This window comes from Anomaloglossus baeobatrachus, chromosome 2 (assembly GCF_048569485.1).
Source record: "Anomaloglossus baeobatrachus isolate aAnoBae1 chromosome 2, aAnoBae1.hap1, whole genome shotgun sequence".
Taxonomy (NCBI): Eukaryota; Metazoa; Chordata; class Amphibia; order Anura; family Aromobatidae; genus Anomaloglossus; species Anomaloglossus baeobatrachus.
The window spans coordinates 561,608,679-561,627,236 of NC_134354.1; the positions used below are offsets into that span (position 1 = coordinate 561,608,679).

Sequence of the window (18,558 nt, forward strand, 5' to 3'; positions counted from 1 at the left end):
ATTTATAGCTATGTCAAAATAGTTTGATCACAACTTCTCAATCAATTGAAAAATATAAAATCTTTATTTAGAATTCAAATGAATGGAAACTGAGCTGCCTTACCCAACGTTAAGCTCCGTACAGTGTATAGAGCTATACTATTTTGGTTCTATAAACTTTTTATGTGAAGTTGGTGGCGCATCACACACTGGGTATCAACGCCCAAAAAGGATTGGTATTAATCATCTTTTTAAAGGTTTGGTTATCAATATAGAAGTAGTGGATAGCCCCTTAAACAGGGCAGTATGGTGTTTGTGACAACTTGTAAATATCACAAATTACATAGCTCTAAGAAGTCTAAAGGTACCGTCACACTAAGCAACATCGCTAGCAACATCGCTGCTGAGGCACGACTTGCTAGCGATGTTGCTGTGTGTGACATCCAGCAACAACCTGGCCCCTGCTGTGAGGTCGCTGGTTGTTGCTGAATGTCCTGGACCATTTTTTAGTTGTTGCTCTCCTGCTGTGAAGCACACATCGCTGTGTGTGACAGCGAGAGAGCAACAACTGAATGTGCAGTGAGCAGGGAGACTGCTTCTGCGGACGCTGGTAACCAATGTAAATATCGGGTAACCAAGAAGCCCTTTCCTTGGTTACCCGATATTTACCTTCGTTACCAGCGTCCGCCGCTCTCATGCTGTCAGTGCCGGCTCCCTGCACACATCGGGTTAATTACCCGATGTGTACTCTGGCTAGGAGTGCAGGGAGCCAGCGCTAAGTGGTGTGCGCTGGTAACCAAGGTAAATATCGGGTTGGTTACCCGATATTTACCTTAGTTACCAAGTGCAGCATTGCTTGGTAAGCGACTGGCTGGGGGCTGGTCACTGGTTGCTGGTGAGATCTGCCTGTTTGACAGGTCACCAGCAACGCCAGATCAGGTTGCTGGTGGGATCGCTGGAGCGTCGCTTAGTGTGACGGTGCCTTAAGGATATGTTCACACTTTGCATTTTTGCTGCATTTTTTCTGGACAAAACCTGCTCTCTTGGCAGTAAAAAGCTGCTTTAAAAAAAAACCCAAAAGTTTTCTGCGTGCTTTGCTGCATTTTTGGTGTGCCATTTGTCTACAGTACATGTAGACAACACAGACAAAGCAGAGAGCACAACTTAATTTTTACACTCTCATTGCTTTCATTCGTTAAAAAAAAGCTCCAAAATGCTGCTTCGTTAAAAAAAAAAAAAAAAAAAAATATGCAGCAGTTTTCCTTTTCAGTCAGGAATAAAAAAAGTATGTGTTGTGTAAGATTTCTGGACTCTCATGGGTTTTGCTGGTGCTGTAAAAAGCAGCTTTTAATTTGCATAAAACTCACTAAAAGAAAGCAAAAACGCAATGTTGGAATATAGCCTTAGCATTGATAAAATAAATAATAATATTGATGACCTATGCATGGGGCTTTTCTGAGCGCTGATGATACTTCTCTTCAGATCTGTACTGCAGTGCTGATGGCAGCTCATTTAAGACTATGTAAATTATCCATTTCTCCTATATTAGTTTGTGTGTGTGTGTGTGTGTGTGTGTGTGTGTGTGTAAGGTATATTTATTATAATATGTAATACTCTTTAATGATTTAAATTGAAACAAGAATCGTGAAAGAAAAAAAAATCCTGTCCTCTAGCTTTAAAGTTATCATGTGGCATTTTGTAACTTAAAGAAAGCTATTGATTATAGTGAGCTTTCCTAATATTAATTTCAAGGGACATGGAAGGAACCAGAGGTCATTGATTTCTGCATTCCATTCCTGACCCGCTTCTGTGTGCAGAGCCTACCACAAGCCTGTTCTTGGTTTATGTACACTGTACAAGGTGACATTAAGGCGCCAAAGCATTAAGTAAAAACAGCAGCTTTCTTGTTTGAATTTTGAGCTAAGTTGTATATGGTCTCTTCACTATATAGATAATTCTTTTACCTTTCGATCTGTATGTTACAGTACACATGCGATCAGAAGTTGTGTTTGAAGATTTTTTTTTGTTGTTACAGAGTTATATCTAAACTGTTAAAGGGGTGGTTCACCCAATTTTTTCTATCAGTGTAACTTACAATTTCAATAGTCTTCTTAATTGCCTTCTATTTCCAGTTATGGCACTGAGCGGCGCTATCTTGCTGACTCAGTGCCGATTACATAACCCCCGGGTGCTGTGGACTCTAGTACACATTGATGTCACGCCAACTTCCGGGCTCTGAAAGTTGACATTACATCAGCATCTGCCTCTGATCTCAAGTGACTGGGCTGTGGGCGGTGACTACCGCATGTCACAGTCCAGAATGAGAAGGAAAGGAGGGTTTACTTACCCATCCTGCAGCTGTATACGGGCCGGCACCAGCAGAGAGAGAAGATGGAGATGAGGAGTCATGTTGGGTGAGGTGGTTATTGCACGGGGTTGGGGGTGGGAGGATAAGCTGAGCACAGTGTGTGTGTGTGTGTGTGTGTGTGTGTGTGTGTGTGTGTGTGTGTGTGTGCTTGCGGGGCAGTGTGTGTGCATGCGGAGCAGTATGTGTGTGTGCGCGGAGCAGTGCGCATGAGCAGTGCGCATAAGCAGTCTGCAGAGCATTGTGCGTGCACATGAGCAGTGTATGTAGAGCAGTGTACATGAGCAGAGAGCAATTATTTATTTTTTCACATGTTGAGCCGGCGAATCATAATTTCTGTATGTATATATATATCTATATATATAATTGCCTTAGTCTGTCTGTCTGTCTGTCTTGCTCCAAAATTGTGTTACGGTGACACAAAGCTGATTGGCCGCTGGGCTCGCCATGGCCCCGCCCCCCCCGCACGGATTGGCCGCTCGCCTCGGCTCCGCTCCCCCACGGATTGGTCGCTCGCCTCGGCCTGGCCCCGCCCTCCGCATGGATTGGCCACTCGCCCCGGCCCTCCGCACGCATCACCAGACATTAACTTGCGCTGCTGGGATCGTGACGGAGCCGGTGAACGCTGGTAACCATTATACACATCGGGTAACTAAGGTCCCTCATCATAGTTAGCCAGCGTACACCGGCTCCCGGTACACATGTGCAGGGAGCCGGCATTATACTCCTCTCCCCCCAGGACTACTCCTCCTATTATAGTCCTCCTATTATATTGCTCTCTGAGTATAATAGGACAACTATTATAGCATGGGGGATGGAGCACGATGGGGTGCGCAGCATGGGGGATGTAGCACGATGGGGAGTGCGCAGCATGGGGGATGGAGCACGATGGGGAGTGCGCAGCATGGAGGATGGAGCACGATGGGGAGTGCACAGCATGGGGGATGGAGCACGATGGGGAGTGTGCAGCATGGGGGATGGAGCACGATGGGGGGGTGCGCAGCATGGGGGATGGGGCACGATGGGGGGGTGCGCAGCATGGGGGATGGAGCACGATGGGGTGCGCAGCATGGGGGATGTAGCACGATGGGGAGTGCGCAGCATGGGGGATGGAGCACGATGGGGAGTGCGCAGCATGGAGGATGGAGCACGATGGGGAGTGCGCAGCATGGGGGATGGAGCACGATGGGGAGTGCGCAGCATGGGGGATGGAGCACGATGGGGGGTGCGCAGCATGGGGGATGGAGCGCGATGGGGGGTGCGCAGCATGGGGGATGGGGCACGATGGGGGGGTGCGCAGCATGGGGGATGGAGCACGATGGGAGGTGCACACCTCCCCCCCAACACACACACACAACACACACACTGGGAACCACAAACACCGCCATACACAGACACCCACACACACAGACAACGCCGCACACACACAACACCCAACACACAAACACCGCGGCATACATAAATATACGCACATACCGCGCAACACACACATTGCACAAAACATACCTCCCCAAAACACACCACACCCACACAAACCGTGCAACACACATACACACAACGCTACAGACACACAGCGCTCCAAAAACAACGCAACACATGCAACACACATACAACACCGCTCTCACCCCCCGCCACACCCAGACAACACCCAGAACATGTACAGCGCCCTACACAAACACTTGGTAACTACACACAACAACATATATATATATATATATATATATATATATATATATATATATATATATATATATATAACAAAAATCATACATGAACTACACAATACGTAAATTCTAGAATACCCGATGCGTAGAATCGGGCCACCTTCTAGTGTGTGTATATATATATATATATATATATATATATATATTATATATATAATGTGTGTGTGTATGTGTGTATATATATATATATATATACATATATATATATATATATATATTATATATATAGTGCCTTGCGAAAGTATTCAGCCCCTTGAATTTTTCAAACTTTTCCCACATTTCAGGCTTCAAACATAAAGATAAAAAATTCTAATGTTATGGTGAAGAATCAACAACAAGCAAGTGGGACACAAGTGTGAAGTTGAACGAAATTTATTGCTTATTTTAAACTTTTGTAAAGAAAGAATAAACTGAAAATTGGGGCGTGCAATATTATTCGGCCCCTTTACTTTCAGTGCAGCAAACTCACTCCAGAAGTTCATTGAGGATCCCTGAATGATCCAATGTTGTCCTAAATGACTGATGATGATAAATATTATCCACCTGTGTGTGTCATAAAGTCTCTGTATAAATGCACCTGCTCTGTGGTAGTCTCATTGTTCTGTTTAAAGCTATATTCACATGACCGTTCCGTTGTTGCGGTTCGTGTGGCATCTGTGTGTCATCCGTGTGCCTTCCATTTTTTTTTGCGGACCACAAAAAAAACAATAGCAGCTAGAAAGATTGATGGGTTGATATAGAGAGGTGGATAGATTGACATAGAGACAGAGAGATAGAGGGATTGATGGATGAATGAATGGAGGGATAGATAGATAATAGATGAGAAAGACATATAATGTCCCACCCCCCTGCATATTCTAAGCTGGCACCCTTTAGTTACTTTCATGTGGCACAAAAGGGTGCTTAGCCTTGTATTTAGCCAAAAAACGACGTGGGGTTTCCCCTCTCTTTTGTAGCCAGCTAAGGTAAAGCAGACGGTTGCAGACTGCAAACCACAGCTGGCAGCTTCACCTTGGCTGGTAATCCAAAACAGAGAGCACCCCATGCTGTTATATTAAATTAAATAAATAATTTTAAACAAAAAACGTGGGGTGCCCCCCAAATTGGATTACCAGCCAAGGCAAAGCGGACAGCTGTGGACTGGTATTCTCAGACTAGGGAGGTCCACCATTATTGGACACTCCCTAGCCTAAAAATAGCAGGCCACAGCCGCCCCAGAAGTGGTGCATTCATTAGATGTGCCAATCCTGGCCTCTTCACCCCAACTCATTCCGTTGTCCTGGTGCGGTGGCAAACGGTGTAATATATGGGGTTGATGCCAGATGTGTAATGTTACCTGGCATTAAGCCGTGGGGTTTGTGATGTTACGCGTCTCAGATACCCAACATCACAACCCAGTCAGTAATTAAAAAAAAAAATACACAACAAAAAAAGTTTTATTTGAAAAACACTCCCCAAAACATTCTCTCTTTTACTAATTTATTGAAAAGAACAATCAAATCCGGGTCCAGCCTAATCCAATAAGGGGGTCCCACGACGATCCATACCATAGTCACTGTCCCAGCAATAAAGAACAGAATGTTCCCCATTGGCTAGGAGAGTAGTGCAGTGACCTGAGCTAACATCAATAGGTCAGCTCAGGTCACTGCAGGGGATAACGAGCGCTGCTGTCACGAGGTTAGATGAGCTCATTACCTGCTGTGACGATCTCCTGCACTCCTGACGTCAGCGCTGTCACTGACGTCCATTGTCCACCGCGTTCACAGTGAAGAATCGCGGGAGCCCGAGACGTCACCGCTAGTGACAGTCTCATGCCCGCCCACGAGACATGATGTTAGAACGCAGTGGGCATAAAAGGCAGTGACAGCGCTGACGTCCGGAGTGTAGGAGATCGTCATAGCAGGTAATGATCTCATCTAACCTCCTGACAGCAGAGCTTGTCATCCCCGCAGCTGCCCGCACTGCGGGCGAAGCGCCAGGATTGGCACATCCAATAGATGCGCCACTTCTGGGTCGGCTGGGCCCTGCTATTTTTAGGCTGGGGAGTGTCGAATAGCGGTGGAACTCACTAGTCTGAGAATACCAGACCACAGCTGTCCGCTTTACCTTGTCTGGTGATCCAATTTGGGGGGGACCCCTCGTTTTTTGTTTTAAATTCTTTATTTAGTTTAAAATAACGTGGGGTGCCCTCTATTTTGGATTACCAGCCGATGTGAACCTGCCAGCTGCAGTCTGCAGCCATCTGCTTTACCCTAGCTAGCTACAAAGAATAGGCGGGACCCCACGTCGTTTTTTTTAACTTAATTTATTTATTTTTTGGCTAAATACAAGGCTAAGCACCCTTCAGTGCCACATGAAAGTCACTAAAGGGTGCCAGCTTAGAATATGCAGGAGGGTGGCACATTATAGGTCTTTCTCATCTATTATCTATCTAGCTATCTAGCTATCCCTCCATTCATTCATTCATTCATTCATCCATCTATCCCTCTATCCCTCTATCTCTCTGTCTCTATATCTATTTATCTATCTTTATATCTACCCATCTATTTATTTTTCTAGCTGCTTTCATTTTTTGCGGTCCGCAAAAAAACCAGAAGGCACACGGATGACACACGGGCCATATACGGAATGGAATGGATATCACACGGATGCCACAAAAAAGGACCTTTTTATGTGTACCGTATAAATGCAACGGTCATGTGAATGTAGCCTAAAGCACAGAGAGCATCATGAAGACTAAGGAACACAACAGACAGGTCCGTGATACTGTTGTGGAGAAGTTTAAGGCTATGTGCGCACGTTGCGTACAGTCACTGCAGAATTTTCTGCAGCGATCTGAAGAGCACACGTGCGCTTCAAATCGCTGCAGGAACTGTCCGTAGAAAAAAAAAAAAAAAGCCGATTCCATGCGCTCTGCCTGCAGCTCCTCCCATAGACAGAGCAGGAGCTGCCGGCAAAGCGCTCGGAATTAGTGACATGTCACTTCTTGAACGCAGCGCTTCGGGCAGCAGCCGAAGCGCTGCGCTCTAAGACGCCACGTGCGCACGGCCCCTGCACAATCTCCATAGACTGTGCAGGGGACGCAGGATGCATGCAGTTACGCTGCGCTACAAAGCGCAGCGTAACTGCATGAATTACGCACACGTGCGCACGTAGCCTAAAGCCGGATTTGGTTACAAAAAGATTTCCTCAACTTTAAACATCGCAAGAAGCACTGTGCAAGCGATCATATTGCAATGGAAGTTGTATCATTCCACTGCAAATCTACCAAGACCTGGCCGTCCATCCAAACTTTCATCTCAAACAAGGAGAAGACTGATCAGAGATGCAGCCAAGAGACCCATGATCGCTCTGGATGAACTGCAGAGATCTACAGCTGAGGTGGGGGAGAGTGTCCATAGCACAACAATCAGTCGTACACTGCACAAATCTGGCCTTTATGGAAGAGTGGCAAGGAGAAAGCGATTTCTCAAAGATATCCATAAAAACTATTGTTTAAAGTTTGCCACAAGCCACCTGGGAGACACACCAAACATGTAGAAGAAGGTGCTCTGGTCAGATGAAACCAAAATCGAACTTTTTGGGCACAATGCCAAACAATATGTTTGGTGTAAAAGCAGCACAGCTCATCACCCTGAACACACCATCTCCACTGTCAAACATGGTGGTGGCAGCATCATGATTTGGGCCTGCCTTTTCTTGAAGAAAATCTGTTGGAGTCTGCAAAAGACCTTAGACTGGGACGGAGATTTGTCTTCCAACAAGACAATGATCTTTAACGTAAAAAAAAATCTTCAATGGAATGGTTCACAAATATACGTATCCAGGTGTTGAACTGGCCAAGTCAAAGTCCAGACCTGAATCTAATCGAGAATCTGTGGAAAGAGCTGAAAACTGCTGTTCACAAACATTCTCCATCCAACCTCACTCAGCTCTAGCTGTTTGCAAAGGAAGAATGGGTAAGAATTTCAGTCTCTCGATGTGCAAAACTGTTAGAGACATACCCCAAGCGACTTGCAGCTGTAATAGCAGCAAAAGGTGACACTACAAAGTTTTAACTTAAAGGAACCAAATAATATTGCACGCCCCAATTTTTAGTTTATTATTTTTTTTATAAAAGTTTAAAATAAGCAATAAATTTCGTCAACTTCACAATTGTGTCCCACTTGTTGATTCTTCACCATAACATTCAAGTTTTCTGTCTTTATTGTTGAAGCCTGAAATGTGGGAAAAGGTTGAAAAATTCAAAGGGGCCGAATACTTTTGCAAGGCACTGTATATACATACACACACGTGTGTATGTATGTGTGTGTATAAATATCTAATATATAAAGCTGAATGTGTGTGTATGTATGTCCGGGATTGGCATCTGCACCGTCGCAGCTACAGCCACAAAATTTTGCACACTCACACGTCTGGACCCCGAGAGCGTCATAGGCTATGTTTTGAGGGGAAATTTGAACCCCGTGCTTTACAGTTATTCACCAAAAAATCTGCCTCCATTAAAGCGAATGGAGTTGGGAGCCACAATGCAGCCAGAACTTCAGAAGAATGTGCAGCCACGCCCTTATATGGAATGTTGGCGTGTCACGATGCAGCCAGGGAAAGAGACAGATGCAGACAGGGAAAGTGGCAGACACAGACAGGGTAAGAAACAGACAAAGAGACAGACTGACAGGGAAAGAGACAGACAGGGAAAGAGAGAGACAGGTTAAGAGATAGACACAGACAGATAAAGAGACAGACATAGACAAAGAGACAGACAGACACAGGGAAACAGACAGGGAAAGAGACAGACAGGGTAAGAGACATACAAAGAGACAGACACAGGGAAAGTGACAGAGGGAAAGAGACAGACAGGGAAAGTGACAGAGGGAAAGAGACAGACCGGGAAAGAGAGGGAAAGAGACAGACAGGGAAAGTGACAGAGATAGACAGACAGGGAAAGAGACGGAGAAAGAGACAGACAGTCAGAGACAGACAGGGAAAGAGACCGACAAAGAGAGAGAGACAGAGATATATATACAGAGGAGGAGACAGAATGGGAGAGAAACGGAGAGACAGTTACTATCTCATGCAGTGCCGAGTGCTATGGTGTGAGGCGAAATTTTAACCCCGCGTGTTCCAATTTAACAATCAATTTTTCCCTTATCTACATAATGGGGAAAAAGTGAAATGAAAAGTGTTGGGGGCAAATTGACAGCTGCCAGATGTGAACAAGGAGGACTTAAAGAATGAGCGCGATGGCACCAAAGAGTATATACCGTACAGTTGCTAAGGTGGGGCCCCGACATGGGATACTCACCACACTCGGGGATATGAACACACACACACAAAATGCGCCACACACTACCACGTGCTTGAACACATATACCACCCTCAGCACACATTTCACCACACATACACCAACCTCGTCACATAATCGCCCTAAAACACACACAAGTCTGGTATTATCTTTCAAAAATAAAAATCTGATTAATAAGCAGCCAAACTACAAGAACAACAAATGTACCATATAGGAAATACGGCAGCTGTCAGTCACATGACCTGTCTATTATGTGTATGTGTGAGCTAATATCTACTGTCAGGGGGGAGGGCTTTCTGTTGCCTGGAGATTTATCAGGCTCCCAATAGCAACCAATCCCAACTTAGCTTCTATTTTGCCACAGTTAATTAATCTGAGCTCTGATTGGTTAATATAGGCAACAATTTAATAATTACATTTCTATCTATTTGTTTTGTGTTTTTTGTGTGCAGAATACATTTTTGTGTATATATATATATATATATATATATATATATATATATATATATATACATACATACATACATACATACACGTGTGCGCCGGGCAATCATAATTTCTGTGTGTGTATATATATATAAAAAATGTATGCGTATATATATTTATATATCTCTACACACACATATATTTATATATATATATGTATAAATATATATGTATATATATATATATGTATATATATATATATGTGTATATATATATATATATATATATATATGTGTATATATATATATATGTGCATATATATATATGTGCATATATATATATGTGTATATATATATATATGTGTATATATATATATATATATATATATATATATGTGTATATATATATATATATGTATATATATATGTATATATATGTATATATATAAATAAAATATACACACACACACACGCGCGCTATGAACTATATAAGAAATAGCAGAAGATAGCCGCTTTGGAACTGATGTGATCTCTCTCTGTGATTCAATAACATGCAGCAAGTGCAAACACAGTAAGGCTAGGTTCACACACTGCGTTTTTTTGACGCTGCGTTTTTGTACGTTTTTTGCGGCAAAAACCTTCCAAAAACGCACCCGCGGCAAAAAAACGCACGCGTTTTTGCTGCGATTTGGTGCGTTTTTTGCTGCGTTTTGCTCAATATGTTCTTCATTCTCCACTAGTGTATGCAGGAGAGCAGACAGCTGCAGAACTACAAGGCTCAGCATACTCCATCCAATAGTGTATGCAGGAGAGCAGACAGCAGCTGTCGATCTACAAGGCTCAGCATCCTCCTTCCAGGACTGTATGCAGGATTTCTTTGCCCCCCCAAACAAAAAAAATGACGTGGGCTTCGTCATATTTTTGTATGCTAGCCAAGTACAGCAGACAGCTACGGGCTGCCCCCAACCCCCAGCTGCCTATTTGTACCCGCCTGGGAACCAAAAATATAGAGAAGCCCTTTTTTTTTATTTCATGAATTTCATGAAATAATTTAAAAAAAAATGACATGAGCTTCGCCTAATTTTTGTGTCCAGCCGGGTACAACTAGGCAGCTGGGGATTGGAATCCACAGTGCAGGGTGCCCATGCTTTCTGGGCACCCCCGCTGCGAATTGCAGTCCGCAGCCACCCCAGAAAATGGCGCTTTCATAGAAGCGCCATCTTCTGGCGCTGTATCCAACTCTTCCAGCTGCCCTGATGCCGGTTGGCTCACTGGGTAATAATGGGGTTAGGGCTAGCTGTATATTATCAGCTGGCCCTAAGCCCGAAATTCATGGTGTCACGCCAATATTAGACATAGCCACCATGAATTTCTAGTAAAGATAAAAAAAACCACAACACACAGAAAAATATTTTTATTAGAAATAAAACACAGCACAATTAGTGACTCCATCTTTATTGAAATAAAGAACTCCCCCTCCGCAGTAATCCTGGGTCAAGGGTCCCGCGCCGTCCAATCCGGATCCAATATCATCTGATCGGTTTGCTGGAAGGCAAAGCGATCAGATGATGTGTCAGGATAAAGTGCCTGAATCACATCACACATCAGCTGATTGTATAAAAGCCGTTTATACAATCAGCAGATGCATCGGTGCAAAAAAAAAAAAAAAATACTCACTTATGTGCTGATTACCGGCAGCTCCTAGAGCAAGTCTGATCCCGTCCGATCGCTGCAGGAGCTGCCGGTAATCAGGGATGAAGTCTCCTGACGCATCCGCTGATAGGTTAAACCGGCCGGGCGCTGGCGTCAGCCCGAGACTTACGATCAGCTGACGCGTCAGGTGACTGCATCAGGTGATCCATCGCCAGGTCCTGCATCCTGCAGGCATACATACCCGGGGAGACTGCACACACTCGGAGCGGCGGTACCGGGAGGAGATGGGAGCGGACATGGCACCGGGAGTCTGCAGACAGGTAAGTATGACTTTTTTTTTTTCCTACTGTTCACTTTTGATTTCGCAGCCGCTTCCACCTCCTGCCCGTACATGATGCCGCACGGCAGCATACATGCACAGGACTGGAGGTGGAAGCGGCGGGGACGGTACCGGGAGGATTCATGCTTCTGTGTTTACTGACAGAAGGAATCCTCTTCCTGTACATGTCACTTTACTACCCACCTCCTGCGTTTATAGCTGCGTTTTTGATCTTAGAAACGCACTAAAACGCACCAAACGCACCTATTTGCGTTTCTCATTGCGTCTTTCAACATCCCATTGCACTCAATGGATGAAAAGCGCAGTGAAAAACGCTGTGTGCAGACAGCAAAAATGAAAACTCATAGACTTTGCTGGGGAAGCAAAGTCATGCAGTTTTCTGAGCAAAAACGCACCCGAAAACTGCGCATAAACGCCGCGAAAAACGCACTGTGTGAACTTACCCTTAGGGTATGTGCGCACTAGGCGTTTTTTTCACGCTGCGTTTTTATGTGCGTTTTTGTCTAAAAAACGCACCCGCGGCTAAAAAAAACGCGGCAAAAACGCATGCGTTTTTGCCGCGATTTGGTGCGTTTTTTGCTGCGTTTTTGCTCACTGCGTTTTTAATCAGTGCACAATGCCATTAAAGATTGTTGATGAAAAAAAAAAAAAGGTCTGATGTCATTTCCTTCTTCAAAATGTTCATTGTATGCAGGAGAGCAGACAGCAGCTGCAGAACTACAAGTCTCAGCATCCTCCATTCACTAGTGTATGCAGGAGAGCAGACAGCAGCTGCAGAACTACAAGTCTCAGCATCCTCCATTCACTAGTGTATGGAGGAGAGCAGACAGCAGCTGCAGAACTACAAGTCTCAGCATCCTCCATTCACTAGTGTATGCAGGAGAGCAGACAGCAGCTGCAGAACTACAAGGCTCAGCATCCTCCATCCAGGACTGTATGCAGTTTTTTGCCCAAAAAGAAAAAAAAAATGACATGGGCTTCGCCATATTTTTGTATGCTAGCCGGGTACAGCAGGCAGGTACGGGCTGCCCCCAACTCCCAGCTGCCTATTTGTACCCGGCTGGGAACCAAAAATATAGAGAAGCCCTTTTTTTTTAATTATTTCATGAAATAATTAAAAAAAAAAAATGACGTGGGCTTCGCCTAATTTTTGAGTCCAGCCGGGTACAACTAGGCAGCTGGGGATTGGAATCCACAGTGCAGGGTACCCATGCTTTCTGGGCACCCCCACTGCGAATTGCAGTCCGCAGCCACCCCAGAAAATGGCGCTTTCATAGAAGCGCCATCTTCTGGCGCTGTATCCAACTCTTCCGGCTGCCCTGATGCCGGGTGGCTAGCTAGGTAATAATGGAGTTAGGGCTAGCTGTATATTATCAGCTAGCCCTAAGCCCGAAATTCATGGTGTCACGCCAATATTAGACATGGCCACCATGAATTTCTAGTAATGATAAAAAAAAAACACAACACAGAGAAAAATATTTTTATTAGAAATAAAACACAACACAATTAGTGACTCCATCTTTATTGCAATAAAGACCCCCCCTCCGCAGTAATCCTGGGTCAGGGTCCCGCGCCGTCCAATCCGGATCCAATATCATCTGATCGGTTTGCTGGAAGGCAAAGCGATCAGATGATGTGTCAGGATCAAGTGCCTGAATCCCATCACACATCAGCTGATTGTATAAAAGCCGATTATACAATCAGCTGATGCATCAGTAGAAAAAAAAAAAAAATACATACTCACTTATGTGCTGTGGTGATTACCGGCAGCTCCTGGAGCGATCGATTGGACAGGAGTCTGATCCTATACGATCGCTGCCGGAGCTGCCGGTAATCAGCTGATGAAGTCCCCTGACGGCAGGATCAGCTGATAGCCAGCCGGGCGCGAAAAAGCCGGCGAGACTACGATCAGCTGATGCGTCAGGTGACTGCATCAGGTGATCCACCGCCAGGTCCTGCAAGCAAGGTCCTGCCCCGGGGAGACTGCACACAGCCAGAGCGGCGGTACCGGGAGGAGCTGGGAGCGGGCATGGCACCGGGACCCTGCGGACAGGTGAGTATATGACATTTTTTTTTTTCTACTGTTCACTTTGTTTTTCGCCGCTGCCTCCACCTCCCGCCCAGACATGGCGCCGCACGGAGCTGACGTGCACAGGACGGGAGGTGGAGGCAGCGGTGACGGTACCGGGAGGATTCCTGCTTCTGTGTTTACCAACAGAAGGAATCCTCTTCCTGTACACGTCACTGTAGTACCCACCCCTTGCGTTTATAGCTGCGTTTTTAGTCATAGAAACGCGGCTATATGCGTTATTCATTGCGTTTTTAACATCTCATTGAATTCAATGAGTGAAAAACGCAGTGGAAAACGCAGAAATAATTGACATGCTGCGTTTTTGTGGTCACCACAAAAACGCAGCTAAAAAAAAACGCTGTGTGAGGACAGCACTTCTGAAAACCCATTGACATTGCTGGGGAAGCAATGTCACTGCGTTTTCAGCACAAAAACGCGGTAAAAAACGCCGCCAAAAACGCCTAGTGCGCACAAGGCCTTAAGATGACAGGGAGGAATTGGGTGCAGTTCTGAGTGGGTGTGAGAGAGGCCACTGCAAAGGATCATGGGAGTTGTAGGAACTGAGCCCAGGAAGTCAGGAGAGAGATTAACCCCATCAGAGCTGGAGCCAGCAATAAGGATGATTTAGGTAATATTGCTGAAATAACATAATAGATGTGTGGAGAGGCACATATTAGCAAGATTTAGGAGAAAAAAAAATCAGTTTTGGTAACTGGACAACTTCTTTAAGTGCCTCTGTGTTAGCAATATTGCAAATATCTCATAAAATGTAATATAATGTAACAATAGTATTACACTTGCCAAAGATGTATTGCGCAGTCGTAAATACGACAGTTATAATATAGTCACTGAAGAGGACCTAGAAAGAAAGATGTTCAGACATACAGTTAGGTCCAGAAATATTTGGACAGTGACACAATTTTCGCGAGTTGGGCTCTGCATGCCACCACATTGGATTTGAAATGAAACCTCTACAACAGAATTCAAGTGCAGATTGTAACGTTTAATTTGAAGGTTTGAACAAAAATATCTGATAGAAATTGTAGGAATTGTACACATTTCTTTACAAACACCTCACATTTTAGGAGGTCAAAAGTAATTGGACAAATAAACCAAACCCAAACAAAATATTTTTATTTTCAATATTTTGTTGCGAATCCTTTGGAGGCAATCACTGCCTTAAGTCTGGAACCCATGGACATCACCAAACGCTGGGTTTCCTCCTTCTTAATGCTTTGCCAGGCCTTTACAGCCGCAGCCTTCAGGTCTTGCTTGTTTGTGGGTCTTTCCGTCTTAAGTCTGGATTTGAGCAAGTGAAATGCATGCTCAATTGGGTTAAGATCTGGTGATTGACTTGGCCATTGCAGAATGTTCCACTTTTTTGCACTTATGAACTCCTGGGTAGCTTTGGCTGTATGCTTGGGGTCATTGTCCATCTGTACTATGAAGCGCCATCCGATCAACTTTGCGGCATTTGGCTGAGTCTGGGCTGAAAGTATATCCCTGTACACTTCAGAATTCATCCGGCTACTCTTGTCTGCTGTTATGTCATCAATTAACACAAGTGACCCAGTGCCATTGAAAGCCATGCATGCCCATGCCATCAAGTTGCCTCCACCATGTTTTACAGAGGATGTGGTGTGCCTTGGATCATGTGCCGTTCCCTTTCTTCTCCAAACTTTTTTCTTCCCATCATTCTGGTACAGGTTGATCTTTGTCTCATCTGTCCATAGAATACTTTTCCAGAACTGAGCTGGCTTCATGAGGTGTTTTTCAGCAAATTTAACTCTGGCCTGTCTATTTTTGGAATTGATGAATGATTTGCATCTAGATGTGAACCCTTTTGTATTTACTTTCATGGAGTCTTCTCTTTACTGTTGACTTAGAGACAGATACACCTACTTCACTGAGAGTGTTCTGTACTTCAGTTGATGTTGTGAACGGGTTCTTCTTCACCAAAGAAAGTATGCAGCGATCATCCACCACTGTTGTCATCCGTGGACGCCCAGGCCTTTTTGAGTTCCCAAGCTCACCAGTCAATTCCTTTTTTCTCAGAATGTACCCGACTGGTGATTTTTCTACTCCAAGCATGTCTGCTATCTCTCTGATGGATTTTTTCTTTTTTTTTTCAGCCTCAGGATGTTCTGCTTCACCTCAATTTGAGAGTTCCTTAGACCGCATGTTGTCTGGTCACAGCAACAGCTTCCAAATGCAAAACCACACACCTGTAATCAACCCCAGACCTTTTAACTACTTCATTGATTACAGGTTAACGAGGGAGACGCCTTCAGAGTTAATTGCAGCCCTTAGAGTCCCTTGTCCAATTACTTTTGGTCCCTTGAAAAGAGGAAGCTATGCATTACAGAGCTATGATTCCTAAACCCTTTCTCCGATTTGGATGTGAAAACTCTCATATTGCAGCTGGGAGTGTGCACTTTCAGCCCATATTATATATATAATTGTATTTCTGAACATGTTTTTGTAAACCGCTAAAATAACAAAACTTGTGTCACTGTCCAAATATTTCTGGCCCTGACTGTAAGTTACTGATTAAAATGTTATAATTACTCTTTGAAGGGGAGAGATTAAATGAGTGACGTAAAAACTATGTTTAAAGAGAATGTGTAGTCAGCAAATGAACTATTTTTAAATCAAGTTTTTGGTTTACATGGATTTATTTTATTTTGGTAATGTTTTGATCTTTATTTAATCTAATCTTCTTTGTCGCTCCATTGGGAGACCCAGACAATTGGGTGTATAGGCTATGCCTCCGGAGGCCGCACAAAGTATTACACTAAAAGTGTAAAGCCCCTCCCCTTCTGCCTATACACCCCCAGTGCTCCCACGGGCTCCTCAGTTTTTATGCTTTGTGCGAAGGAGGCAGACATGCACGCACAGCTCCACAGATTGGTCAGCAGCAGCTGCTGACTATGTCGGATGGAAGAAAAGTGGGCCCATATAGGGCCCCCAGCATGCTCCCTTCTCACCCCACTCTTGTCGGCGGTGTTGTTAAGGTTGAGGTATCCATTGCGGGTACGGAGGCTGGAGCCCACATGCTGTTTTCCTTCCCCATCCCCCTTAGGGCTCTGGGTGAAGTGGGATCCTATCGGTCTCCAGGCACTGAGACCGTGCTTCATCCACAACTCCAGAGGAGCCTGCTGGATAGGAGCCGGGTATCGTTCAGGGACATGGCCCTGCTACTTGGAGGTACTCTGTGTCCCCGTAGGGACCGCGCACAGCAACACTCCAGCATTGCTGGGTGTGCTAGTGCACCGGGGACCGCGGCGCTGACTGGGTTAAATGTGCCATTACACACTCAGCGTCGCTGAGTGTGTTTGTGTATGGGGACTACCGCGCTGACCGCCGCTGCCATGGTTAACACTGCGGCACGGCTGGGACTTGTAGTGCGCTGGGGACTTCCGCGCCGGCCGCGCTTATACGGCGGCCGCGCTTATTACTCGAGTCCCCGGCTTTTGCGGCCTAGTCTTTTTTCCTCCCGCCCCCAGCCCTGACAGGCAGGGGAAGGGCGGGACGCTGTACAGACGAGCAGCAATGAGGGCTGGAGCATGCTTTGCATACTCCATCCCCCTCACTGTGCACAGTGGGGCACCAGTTCCCGCACTTTCTGGGTCACGCCCACGGCTCCCTCCTCTCCTCAGGACGCCGGCAGCCATTCCTGTCAGCTCCTCGGACGCTGCAGAGGGGGACAAATTCTGGGAGACCCAGGCAGGGATTCTGGTGGCCTCACAACCGCTTTAAGCGGGTGGTAAGCAGCACCTGTGGTGCTAGCCCCATTGTGCCGAAGTGTAATTATAAATTATATGTTTATGGTATATACTTTACACTGTATGGTGCACAGTTGATTCTCGCTATATACCCTATTGTGTTGCTCAGGGAAGACAATAGCATGGCGCCCACAAAAGGCAGGGGTGCCAAAACACAGGCTTACTATGCTGCCTGCGCCGCATGTACGACGCCGCTACCGGCAGGTTCCACTGACCCTCATTGTGTGCTCTGCTCGGCCCCTGCTGCACTTACTCAGCCAGAGCCTCTGCTAAGAGGGGCCCAGGGGGAGCCACCTGCTGACACTATCCAGGTGACAGGGACGGAGTTTGCAGTCTTTAAGGATAAACTCTCTGAAACTATGGCTAAGATACTAGAAGCCTTGCAGTCCAGACCGGTATCTCAGCACAGGGACACTGTTGAATCATTGTTCCCTGGCCCCCCTTAGTTGGACCAACAATGTCCCCCCGGGGTATCTCATAGATCCCAGGCTGGGGGCTCTGACACGGACCCCAGCCCCAGACCGATTAAGCGAGCTCGCTTGGAAATTCCCTCGACATCATCATATTGTTCAGGGTCTCAGCGGGGGGAATCTCTGGTTGATGACGCGGAGACAGCTGATCAGGATTCTGATCCTGAGGCCGCTCTCAATCTAAATACTCCGGACGGGGACGCCATAGTGAACGATCTTATTGCGTCCATCAATCAAATGTTGGATATTTCTCCCTCAGCTCCTCCGTTGGAGGAGTCAGCTTCTCAGCAGGAGAAATTCCGTTTCAGGTTTCCCAAGCGTACACCGAGTATGTTTCTGGACCACTCTGATTTCAGAGAGGCAGTCCAGATTCACCATGATTGTCCAGATAAGCGTTTTTCTAAGCGCCTTAAGGATACACGTTATCCCTTTCCCCCTGAC

The 18,558-nt window shown here is 45.6% G+C and overlaps 1 protein-coding gene across 1 annotated transcript in view; it reads left to right on the forward strand.

The window, feature by feature from the left end:
* PCCA (propionyl-CoA carboxylase subunit alpha) overlaps positions 1 to 18,558 on the forward strand; it is a 926,251-nt gene that overhangs the window by 565,840 nt on the left and 341,853 nt on the right. The window lies entirely within an intron of this gene.